Consider the following 12452-nt stretch of genomic DNA (forward strand, 5'->3'; position numbering starts at 1 on the left):
TACCAGTGGTGGGCAGAGCACAAACAGCCCACTGAGTAGCTTAGTGCTTAACTACAAACAAAGCTTAACTGGCACAGCTTACAGTGATATGGATCAGATGTGCCACTCTGGCACTTCATGAATTTGGCAGATTTAGTTAAAGCTGAAATTAAAGGGTATGGTCAAGTTTTACAGATACCAAAATCATTCAGGTGATGACGAAACGTTGTTCTATATTTTATTTTAATTAAAAAGTTTTAAATACCCATACCAGCTGTCTTGAGAATACAGGTACTGAACGTTTTAATCTGACGTCGCCCAGGAGTGTTTGTTTGTTTGTTTTGAAATTTCGCACAAAGCTACTCGAAAACTATCTGTGCTAGCCGTCCCTAATTTAGCAGTGTAAGACTAGAGGGAAGGCAGCTAGTCATCACCACCCACCGCCAACTCTTGGGCTACTCTTTACCAACGAATAGTGGGATTGACCGCACATTATACGCCTCCACGGCTGGGAGGGTGAGCATGTTTAGCGCGACGCGGGCTCGAACCCGCGACCCTCGGATTACGAGTCGCACGCCTTACGCGCTTGGCCATGTCAGGCCTCCCAGGAGTGTCAAAGGTCACAGGAAGAATATTTCACATAGTAGTTTTTCGCACGGATAACAATACTGACAAAACATTTTGAATATTACTTTACCATATATTTGAGCTATCTATTCTTTACAGTTTATTTTCAAATTATGCTAAACTGAGAACATAATAGCACAGTATAAAACAATATCTAACAGTGACATTTATCTTCCTTGTCAAAGAATACAAATTCGGTGACGTATTAGGTATTACATACAGTATAATCTTCCTTCCAGGATCCATTTGAAAGCTTCAACATCTAATCTTTGATGATAGGACAACAAAATCAGCTTTCACAATGATCTCAGATATTGTACACATCTGTCAAATCATTGTGAAAACCAGTTTTGTCTACAGGTTACTTGCAGACTTCCTAGCTCTCCTGAAGTGCACTTAAGGGCATTACGCTTTGATGAACTTCTCTGGATTGTCTTGTATTTCCAATACAGACCGTACTGACTGAAGAAATGGTGTTAACTTCTCAAATATTTCGGATTCTTGACGGGAACGCTATGATTTTTCTTGGAAAACAGGGACACATTTTCAAACTGTTCTTGGAGACTTCTGGAATAAACTGCGCCAATTGTAGAAGTGATGTAACAAACAATGAAAGAATAGAGATCTAATCATTTGTGTTACATTTCAGTTAAATGGATAATTTTCACCTTTCTCACTTCAACAAAACTATAAATAATAATAACAAGATACTACTATTTATTTATTCAAATAAACATTACAGAAAATAACAGTTGTTATGCAAGTTTATTAGTTTTTTAAGATTCTTATAAATAATTCTAGATAATAATTAATTAAAACTACATATGTTCTAACGGTGCATTAATAGTTGCTTTCATGGTTCTGTCAGTTCTTTTTCACGTAAAATATTTATTTATTATTAATACTGGCCATTTGTTTTATTTCTTCGTTATTAATATTGGATCTTTTATGTAGACCGGTATAGATATAGATATTTCTGTATTAATAACACTGGAGTTGTTTTGTGTTGTTATTTTTTCATCTTTAATGCTTTACACTCTACCAAGTTATATCGTAGTTATTTCACACAAAATTATTTCTTCCCCAGATACTTACTTATCTGTTTGTTAAATTATCCGATTCTCTATAGCTGCGACTGTATTCGATTTGTGTATCTACCTCCTTGCCCTTCGATAATGCCATACAGGCAAACAACAGCGACAACAACGCGTTAAAGACAATTAATTATCCAAAAACTTACCGACTTTTTAACACAGAATACTACTGCGTTCACATACGGTATAAAGGTGAATAATTTTACACCACTTCTAATTACAATACTCATTGTAAAAAAAACAAAAACAAATTGAGAGCTGGGGATGTGGTCTAGTGTTTAGTATGCAAGATTGTGCATTCGAGCTTTGCCATAGGAATTAATTTTGGAGTGGTCAGGTCATTGCTACAACTAAAAGCACACTATAGGCATGCAAAGCATGTCATTTATAAAGGGGTCAGAGAGCAAGCTCTCAAGGATATTATTTTTTACTCAATGTCATGAAATTGAACCTGGAGCTATTTTAACTATGTAAGTTATAAAATGCTACGAAAAATTGGCCAGGCCATGGTCTGATCCCCTTACTGCTTCCTACGGCTTTGCCGCGGGTCCATGATTCGCATCCTGATAATTCCTTCCACTTAAAAAAACAAAAAAAACACGTTACGCTCTTCGATGTCAGAAGTGCATTATAAAGATGATGGTTAAACCAACTATTTGATTACAATAGCCTAAGAGTTGGCCATGATGCTATTGACTTCATGCATTCTCTGTAGTTTATCGTTTCAGAATTAAGAACAGCTAGCACAGAGCCTTTGCACAGTTTTGTGTGAATAATGGAAAAACAAACAACAAACAACTGAACAATAAAAACCGTATGGCCTCGCTTTGTTAAACATATAGAGAATACCAGCAGTAATCAGGGTAATTATTTCTACATAACCAATTAATTCAAACAATTCTCTCCCGCACTGCTTAGCCGAATTCCTGATTTTCTCATAACCCAAACTACACAGTTCTGTATTAAAGAAATAAAAACAAAGTAACAAATATATCAAACTCTGTGCGTGTTTGTAAGTAATTGTATCGAAAAAATGTTTAAAAAGCCAATGTGAATTAAGATCGCTATTGGTTGAAATGTTTCACTTTCTAGATCTGTACACGTTAATTTCTGGAATAAGTTACATAAAGCTCTCTGCACACCTCTCAGCACTAACTGCATTTGTAACAACAAACTACCGCTACATAAATGCTTATAGAATGACTTCTACTTTCTTCTTTACAAGTATAAACTTTAAGCTCATAACTTTTATCTTTTGACCGATTAGATATCTAATTACACCCACGGCTACTGAAGATTCCCCTCTTGATTTAACACGTATAACCGATTATTTAGGTGACAATGTTGCTTCTCAGTTGATGTGGTTGATACATTCACTGATGATTATTTATGTTGGCTATTATTTTCAACATAGCTATGCTGTATGCATAAACAAATAAACACAAGAAACAAATGTAGTTAACTAACACCAATAAGCTGCGTTTCACAAACGTGTATTTAGGCAAATAAAAAAATATATGAATTAGTTGTTGTTGTTTTTTTGTTGTGGAAGGTTCGAGTTACTTCGAGTTTAATTCAATGTGTGTTAAGGACACAAAAAAACACGAAAAGAACTTTTTGGCAACTAAAGAAATCCTCACTGGTTTCCTTACAGCTGGAAGAATCGTTGGCTCTAATGAGGACAGTGGTTATGAACTGTGAAGTTCCCACCCACAAAGTTCTACAAGGATCGTTGGACTAACAGGACTGCTCAGCGTCGGTGTCTTTTTTATATCATCAGAGTTTAACGCTGCAACTATATTTTTTAATTTATTTATTTGTATGCGTGTATAAGTCAAAAGGACGACCAAGTGACACCACGCTACCACTTTCAGAGATAGTTAATGAAATTGGGCAAGAGACCAGTTGCGGGGACAAGAGGGGAGGTTCCAACCACCATGGCTTCTGCCCTCGTTAAATTTTAAAAAGGAAAGCAAAAAATATTTTCCCCTCCCCTGTCTCTGTATATGTACATAGCAAGTAGGAAATAAGAACAAGACAGTTTAGATAAGATATTCCATTGAATAAATATTTACTAATTGTTTCAAGTACTAAACTGTATAAAGACTTGTATTCAGAGATTCGCGTGCCTGGACTATGAGTCAAGATATTCATGGTTCACAACCCGTTTCCGGGAAGAAAAAAAAAGTGCTTCAAAAGTTGGAACCACATTGAAGAGCTGGTGCTGGTTGTTGCTGTCTTCCCTCAGTTCGAAACCAGGAATGATATTTGGGCAACTAACCCTCTGTGTGGCGTGATAACTCGTTTGATTTTGTATGTTTGTTTTCTCGTAAATTTTAAGAAATATTTTCAATTTAATGGTGGATTTAATTTTGACAGATTCGAATTTACAAACAGATAATTGTTTGTTACGTTTTAGTCATCGTGCGTTGTTAAAAAATATAAAAAACAGAACAAATAGCCCTTAAAAATATAGGGCGTATCTTTATGAAATGTTTAAAAGCTATTTTTAAACCTCTCACGCGGCTGGCTTCAGACAAATAAGTTATTTAGGATAACCTATGTATGCATGGAGTGACGCGTTTCAACTAAACTAAAATAATTTAATCCCACAATAATCGATGAATCTATTCTGCTTTTCAGAGACATTTTAAAAATTGTTTATGCAGCAAATTGCTCGTTTTTCTGTGGCTTTGTTCGTTATAGGGACGATTCACACAATAATGCAAAGAAAAACATTTAATATCACAGCTAATCCCACTAATCACTAACTTGCTTCCTGTATTTTGTAGTTAGAGAATAAACGGTTTCACTCACTGTTTAGGTCAATTCTTTATAGTGTGTTTTGTAATAAATGAGGCTAAATCTTCTCAGTAAGAACAATGTATGATAGAAGTTACTTAAAAAAGTCGATATTTTAAAAATAAAAACTGAAAAAAAGCATTTATCGCAATTCGATTAGTCTGAGAAAATAAGATATCTAATGTTAACACGTAAGTTAATGACAAATTCAGGGTTTGGAAAGGAATATTTATCAAAATTTCAAATGTGAACTTAAAAGATCTGAACACAAAACGAAAATTTAAAAAAATATATTTTCTTTAAATTTTGTTTCTTTAACTTAACAGCACCGATGCAAAACTGTCGGCATATTACGTACATCCTCAAGTTTACTGCTAGGCCGTCAGGGGGCATTTTGATTTTAGACAAAATAAAAAAAAAATGCATATATTCACAAACTGGGCATTTCTAAATCTGTGGTCTTATCAGTATGCTACACTTGCTTTTTCTAACAATGAAATTGTAAAAAAAAATTACTGTACTATATTAATGGTTGTTTTTTTTTTCTGGTTGCTCATTACGGGTTTAGAATTTGAACGGTAATTGGTCTTCGAGCTACTATCCCTCCCCGCTCTTCAGTAGTTGGTAATCCATTATGTGCATCAAGTCCAAGTAAACAAGGTGTAATTTACCCCATACAGCTGATAATGGTGCATATATTATCCATCGGGGGGTCCCATATTAAGGTAGGCCTAATGGCTATGTGTGTTTCTACGTTTAATAGTTTTAATGAGCACAAATCTCAGGAGTGCAAATGCTTGCTATAATTAACAAAGCTGCAACACGAAGGTTGCCATGTTAGTTATTATTGTTTTTGTTTTGGAACTGATCTCACAACGAAATTATTTATTTATTTTTATTCTTATCTTTCATGAATATTAATGAAGGAATCGTTAAGAATTACTTAAATGTTATGATTACTTGAACGTCCTACCATGAAACAGTAATAGCACTTATTAACGTAAAAGAGTAAAAACGTCGTATGCAATGATTAACGTTTATTGCATGATTTGTACTTCAGTGTACATATATAAACAATTTATATTCATGTCACTGCAATTTTACCGTATTTAATGCTGTGGCATTCTCAGGTGTACCACTATTAATTAATAACGTTACCAGTACACCTGATATTGCCACAGGATTAACTACTGTAAAATTGCAGTGACACGAATATATATATATATTTTTATATATGCTACTATTAGTTTCTGTCACATACAAATAACAAACTTCGATGCTTATTAGTCATTTCTACTATATTGTATATTTAGATTAAAAATCTACATCTTGTGTATTGTTTGTCTCACGTTGTATTTGACAGTATTTATTTATAATTCATAAGACGTATCAAGAGAAATGTAACTGATGAATAAACCATCTATTCTCCATCCTGCAATACCTTTTGAACGTCACGTGAAGTATTACTGGCTTGAAAATATTTCACTGACGAACTCACTTTGATTTTGCTTTTATAGAATTTTGTAAAATGCTATTACAGAGCTATCTGCGCTAGCCATTCCTAATTTAGAAATGGTAAACTAAAGGGAAAGCAGCTAGTCAACACCGCTAACTGCCAACTCGGGGACTACCTAATCGATTAGTGGGGTGTGACTGTCACCTTTATAACGCGCTCGCAGTCACAAAATGCAGAGCGTGATTTTGTTTTAAGTAGTAAAAGGTGCAAGCCTCGGAATTTCCAATCCACTGTCTGGTAAAATAGTCTCGGGGAGATGAAAGAGGCCAAACACAATACTGTACCAAAAACAACCAAAACGGAAATGACGACACTTGTAACATTGTAACAGTACTCCATGGAAGTCTGATTTTAGATCTGTACCAAGTTTAGAAATATTTTGTAAAACATGAAACTTAGAAATAATTTTAATATGTATGACTGGAAATATTAAATCATTGCCAAATGAAACGCTGGATACACCAAGTTTATCATCTGTTAACACCTATAACATCTTCATTCTGACTGGATCCAATGAAAAACATCTTTCATAGTTATTACCAGAAAAAAAAAAAAAATCAAATATAACCGTGTTTTCACTCAAACATAGTGCAACCTCACCGTCACTCCCACGTCGTAAAAAAAATCCACTACTTGCATAATATTTCACTGTTGAAACTGAAAATATTCTTTCACCAGCATTACAGAAAACCTTGGATACACTGTATCTTCCAACAATGCTTCACAAAGTCACTAACCCTAAACTTTACAAGATAATACTTTAAATTTAGATTAGTCCTTCATTATCATTTACATATTGTTCAACAGCTGCACCTCCTGTTTTATCCATTAATGTCGTTTGCACTATGAATGACTGCACGATGTCCACATAACGAGTGCTATACCACATATATATATCTACACACATATACAGTGCCACAGAGACGAGTCTCAGCTTTAGACATTTTCATATATTCTAGAAGCCTTAGACAATCTGCCACCTCCTCGTGTTTCTTTCTCATAATGAAACTAGCTATACCTTCTCTAACTGTCTCGAAAACTACAATACCTAATACGCTGCCATCTACAAGACATTCTTGACTTACTCTCTGGACTTCGCAAAATACATAATTGCCAGTAGAATTAGTGGACCTGCAGAAACGTATCTTTCCGCCAAATCCCACGTTAGTTGGTCAAAATATCGAGTTTGTTTGTTTTCTATAAGAAACAAATAAATAAATCATTATTTTTATGACATATATTCTCGTAATGGTTTGGTTCGTTTTGAATTTCGCGCAAAGTTACACGAGGGCTGTTTGCGCTAGTCGTCCCTGATTTAGCAGTGTAAGACTAGAGGGAAGGCAGCTAGTCATCACTACCCACCACTAACATTTGGGCTACTCTTCTACCAACGAATAGTGGAATTGACCGTCACATTATAACGTCATCACGGCCGAAAGGGCGAGAATGTTTGGTGCGACGGGGATTCGAACCCGGGACCCTCAGATTACGAGTCGAACGCCTTAACCCGCCTCGCCATGCCGGGCCTTAAAGAAGAGACTCAATATTATATAAATAAAACTTTCTGTGCATATTTTTGGCATTAGCGTTCAGCAGCTACGTCTTCAAGAAATAATTTATACAGACCTATCATTCAAAAACAGATACTTTTACAAAACATTTTTTGTTTCGTTTTTTTTTAATATTCGCGCAAAGCTCCACAAAAGGTGTCCGTACATAGCTGCTCCTAATTTTGATCACATAAAATAGAAGGCAGCTGACTAATGTAGAGGGTGGCCTGTAAGTCCCTACCCATACATATATCTTATGCATCCAGTGTATCTGTGTGCTGTCATCAGTATTCTTAGCTCATGTACCCACGTACTTGTCACAATACGCTCTTCAAGTGTAAATGGGCTTACATCGGCCACATTTATCTGAAAAAAAGAAAGAAGTTTATAATACATGCGTAATTGGATATAACATAATAACATATGGATGGGTAGGGACTTACGGGGCACCCTGTACAGCACCCATAGTCAACTACTGAGATACTGCTGTCTTAACGAATAGCCGAATTTGATCGTCCATTTTACAGCGCATCAACGACCGCAAAGTGCGGAGCGCGATTCTGCGGCAATAGAATGCGAAACACGTTCCCTCAAATCCACATTTCGGCCACGTTAACCTTCAGCCACGCTCAGCTTTCTTTTTCTTTCTTTTTTTTTTTTTACAACTCTTACTAATTATGCTTTCTTTATTTAATAATATTTTTAACAACAAGTACCAAAGTTGTACATACAAATCGATAAACAAGTACACAGGTTTTGTAACACGTGGGAGAAAACAATTTTAAGGAAAATAAAGATTCACTAGTACCACCAACGCGTTAACGTAGTCCAGAGTAAACTACGTTTAGTCAGTTCTTATGAGGAACAAAGCCTTTACTTACCACTACTCTTTGTAAGAAGCAAATCCTTGTTACACCAAAGATCAAAGACAAGGCATCTATGTTCCAATTTGTTAAACAGAGTCACCAAGTGGCACAGCGATACGTCTGCAGACTTACACTCCTAAAAACCGGGTTTCGATACCCGTAGTGGGCAGAGTACAGATAGTAACAAATTAAAGAGAGACTCGAGCGCATTTATTTGATGCACCAGATCTTTTATATTAAAAGTTAATCTGCCCCTTTACTACCACACCAGTGAACTTTATAAGAATCGCTTTCTGACACATTTTAAAAGTTTTCGATATGGACTTTTATAAGCATTATGTTGAAACCAGCAGAATAATGATAAAAAAAGTTTAAGGTATAGGTGTAATTTTAGGTGTTTTTATGACTCACCTAGCATAGAATTGCTACTATTCACATTCACCCCATCAAGTCACAGATGCACGAAACGTCACATACTTAGAAGGGATATGAACACGTTTCGAATAACCGTGTATTCACACACTCAGTAGAGACATGACCATGTGTTGAGTAACCACGTATCCACATGTTTAGTATAGATATAATCACACCTTGAGTAACTGTATATTCATATACGCAGCAGCGATCTGACCACGTTATATTACTGTGTATTCATACAGTTGGGAGAGATTTGACCACGTGTTATATAACTGTGTATTCACACAATTTGGAAAGATTTGCTCACGTATTGAATAACTATGTATCACAAATCATAGTACGAGTCAGGCAAATGCGCAGGTGAAATTGGAAACAATGGATAACACAAGTCCAACAACAACGAAGAAAAGACGTCGATGTTCCATGAAAACGGCGAGGAGCAGGTGTTGTTCTTTGTTCCGTTAACAATCAAATGTCTGCCTTGATATCCTGTGTGGTATAATAAAGCTTACATCGTTTCTTTAGCAAGTCCGGAAATTAATATTATTATCAGATTATTTCACTCCAGTGGTCACAAAGAAAAGGAAACTGAAATGACGGGCCAATGATCATAGATTCTTTGCTATTCTTCGCGTTTAATAAAGTTTGTTTTTAATACACTAAGTATTCACATAATAGCTTTATTAATAGGCAAGTTAAAATTTCGTTGTCGGCCTTTATCGAGCTCCTGGAATACAAGTTTCCTAAAGTGTTTTTAAATGAAACCCAATTTCTCTAGATATGCGCCTAAAATAGGAGTAAACATTTTGGAATTACGTATACATTTCATTACATCAAGCTGTTGTTTAAGTAAAGCCACTATCGGCTGTAGCTACAACGTGAAATCGAACTCCAGATTTTAGCGTTGCAAATCTGTATGATCACCCCTGTCCCACTGGGAGGCCATTACGTTACGAAGATGGAAGCATTGATTTTTCTCCATCTTTTTTACGCAGTTCTCATTAGGAAGGTACTGTTTTAAGTTAAAATGTTAATCAGTTTGATTCAACATAAGCGGAAAATGGAGGGTGCACCTAATCGCCGTACGGTAGGATAATCTTAAAACAATATGAAATAAACACAAAAGAAAAGTAATAGAAAACACGTTTTGCAGAAAATCATACAACCAAATTGGACATTACTTCCAAAAGGCATAAAACTGTTTTAGTGAAAAGATATACAAAAGGCTGTGTTCTCTCTATCAAAGAGAATCAAACCATAGATTTTCGGGTTATAAGTCCGTAAACAGGTATAGAAGGACATAAAACAACACGTTACATCATGAAAGCAACAATCTATTAAAGTCAATTTTAGGTTAAAATTCAACAACCATTTATATAAAGTGTCGTCAGTTCGGAGTCTGAAAATCTAGTTTCGGTGAAACATAATTAAATATTTTACTTACTAGTCTCATCCATATATCTATTCACACAAACGTTGTGTGACGTTTTCCAGTGAATTCTGCATGCGAAGTTTTTGTTTGTGTTTACATAAGTGATTTGCAAGTCTTTCTTTGGTTTGGTTTGTTTTGAACCGCCAACTCTTGGGCTAATCTTTTTACCAACGAATAGTGGGACTGACCGTCACTTTATGACGCCCATACGGCTGAATGGGCAAGCATGTTTGTTTGGCGTGACAAGGATTCGAACCCCCGACCCTCGGATTACGAATCGAGTGCTTTAACCACCTGCCCATGCCGGGCCTTCTGGCCTTTGTAGTAAAATCTTATAATTATGCAATGTTGAGCTGTCTAGTCAGCTAAAATTTGCAAATGCACAAAAATATATTAGGCAAAAAACTAGATGAACAAATATCCCCTCATGTATTTTTCTCCCAAATTTTTTTGCCCAAGCAATTTTTTAATCACGATTTTTTTTTTTGGGTTGGGGTGGACAATGAAATACAAAGGCGTTAGACATTATTCGAAATTTAGTGCTAAGAACAAAGTTTCTTTTTCTTTCTTTAACCACACTCTTCAAAATTCACGCAAAATTGGCACAGGGATTAGCTTGAGGGTTTATATAATGCTTAATTTCATGATTCGATCCCTGTTACTGGCACAACATGCAACCTTGTACTCAAAACAAAAAAAAACTACAACAGTACGAAAGCATTCTTTCAGTTTTCTTCAAAAATATTGCATAACGTTGATATCTTTTTAAAATAGTTAGAAAAACGACACACGAGTTAAAGCATCTAAAGTTGTTCTTCACGAATGAAAATCTAATCACTAATTAAAAATAAACTTCAAAGAATGTTACGTAATTTTTGTATAGCAATAAGCGAAGCAATATACTCAGACACACACTAGTACTTTACTTACTTAAACTTCTCTGAAAATCTCTTATCTTCAATTCCAAACCCTAATTGTTACTTTATTCATAGCGGGGTCCCCTCCCCCTTCACAAGTACCCTTATCAGCTGCAGCATGTATATAACTACACGTACATATCACTCTTGTCAGCCACGTGGGGCCATGTCGGCGGGAGAGTTACGTTAATGAGGCTGTACAGTGCGGAGGGCGACTTGTGCCGCCACACTCCTACTGGGCCAGAGTTAACCTCTGGCCTTTGCCGGCATGGAGGCCTTCTATCCTGCGTCGCTCTCCGCCCTTCCCATAGATTTCAGTCGGATATTAAAACGGTATTTCACTAGGAACGACCGCGGAGGAGAAATAATCCTCATAACCCCACTCCAAGTTTTCTCAGTAAAAGAGCAGGAACGGGGCGTAGGGTAGGGTAAAGTTGAAGCAAGGGGGCAAATCCAGTTAGAAAGGTGAGGGGAACAAGTACTGCTAGAGAACAAGAAGTGCAGCTGACAATAGTCGTAAATTGATTAGAAACTCGTGATATACTAAATATTATTCATTTTTAATTGGCTAACAAGTTCACCAAGAAGGGGGGTTATGCTATTGGGCGAAAATACGATAATAAATCTGATTATTTCCAATAGGAATAACTAAAAAATGTCTTAAACATGCAACACCTAGCCACAGTCAAATTTATCAGATAAGAGACAGAAAGAAAACAAGCGACAAAAAATAGCCCAGTTTAGAAGAGAATTTCATAAAGAAACGAAAGTTGAGCCTGAAACAAAATCTAAATTTACTATTAAAAAAAATTGTGTGTGTGTTTTCTTATAGCAAAGCCACATCGGGTTATTTGCTGAGTCGACCGAGGGGAGTCCAACCTCTGATATTAGCGTTGTAACTCCGTAGATTTACTGCTGTACCAGCGAGGGACAAAACAATCTGAAAAACAAACAAAAGACGACGTCTAATGACTTTGGTGTATAACCCGTGCATGTTATCATTACCTCACACGAGACGGTAAAAGGAAAATAAGCATCGAGTTAAAAGGAAATTATTTCAAAAGACGTTAAAGTGTGTGTGTGTGTATATATACATAAACACACACACATATATATATATAGTGTTAAATATTTCCATCCATTTTAATTGAAAAGAGAGAATGTTACAACCTCCAGAATATAAAAACAAATCCATATCAGCACTTAAGTTTTATTCAATTTAATCTGGGTTGGAAATTGAATATTTTAAACC

General features: G+C 35.8%; 1 long non-coding RNA gene across 3 annotated transcripts in view; it reads right to left on the reverse strand.

Moving 5' to 3' along the window:
- Positions 1-954: 954 nt before the first annotated feature.
- LOC143255180 (uncharacterized) overlaps positions 955-12452 on the reverse strand; it is a 113539-nt gene continuing 102041 nt past the window's right edge. For 2 of the 3 annotated variants that reach the window (XR_013030457.1, XR_013030456.1), the window contains exon 4: positions 955-1183. This is a non-coding gene — a long non-coding RNA (uncharacterized LOC143255180). The remainder of the gene's footprint in view (positions 1184-12452) is intronic. The other variant, XR_013030458.1, reaches the window with a different exon arrangement.

This window comes from Tachypleus tridentatus, chromosome 7, assembly GCF_004210375.1.
Source record: "Tachypleus tridentatus isolate NWPU-2018 chromosome 7, ASM421037v1, whole genome shotgun sequence".
In the NCBI taxonomy this organism is placed as follows: domain Eukaryota; kingdom Metazoa; phylum Arthropoda; class Merostomata; order Xiphosura; family Limulidae; genus Tachypleus; species Tachypleus tridentatus.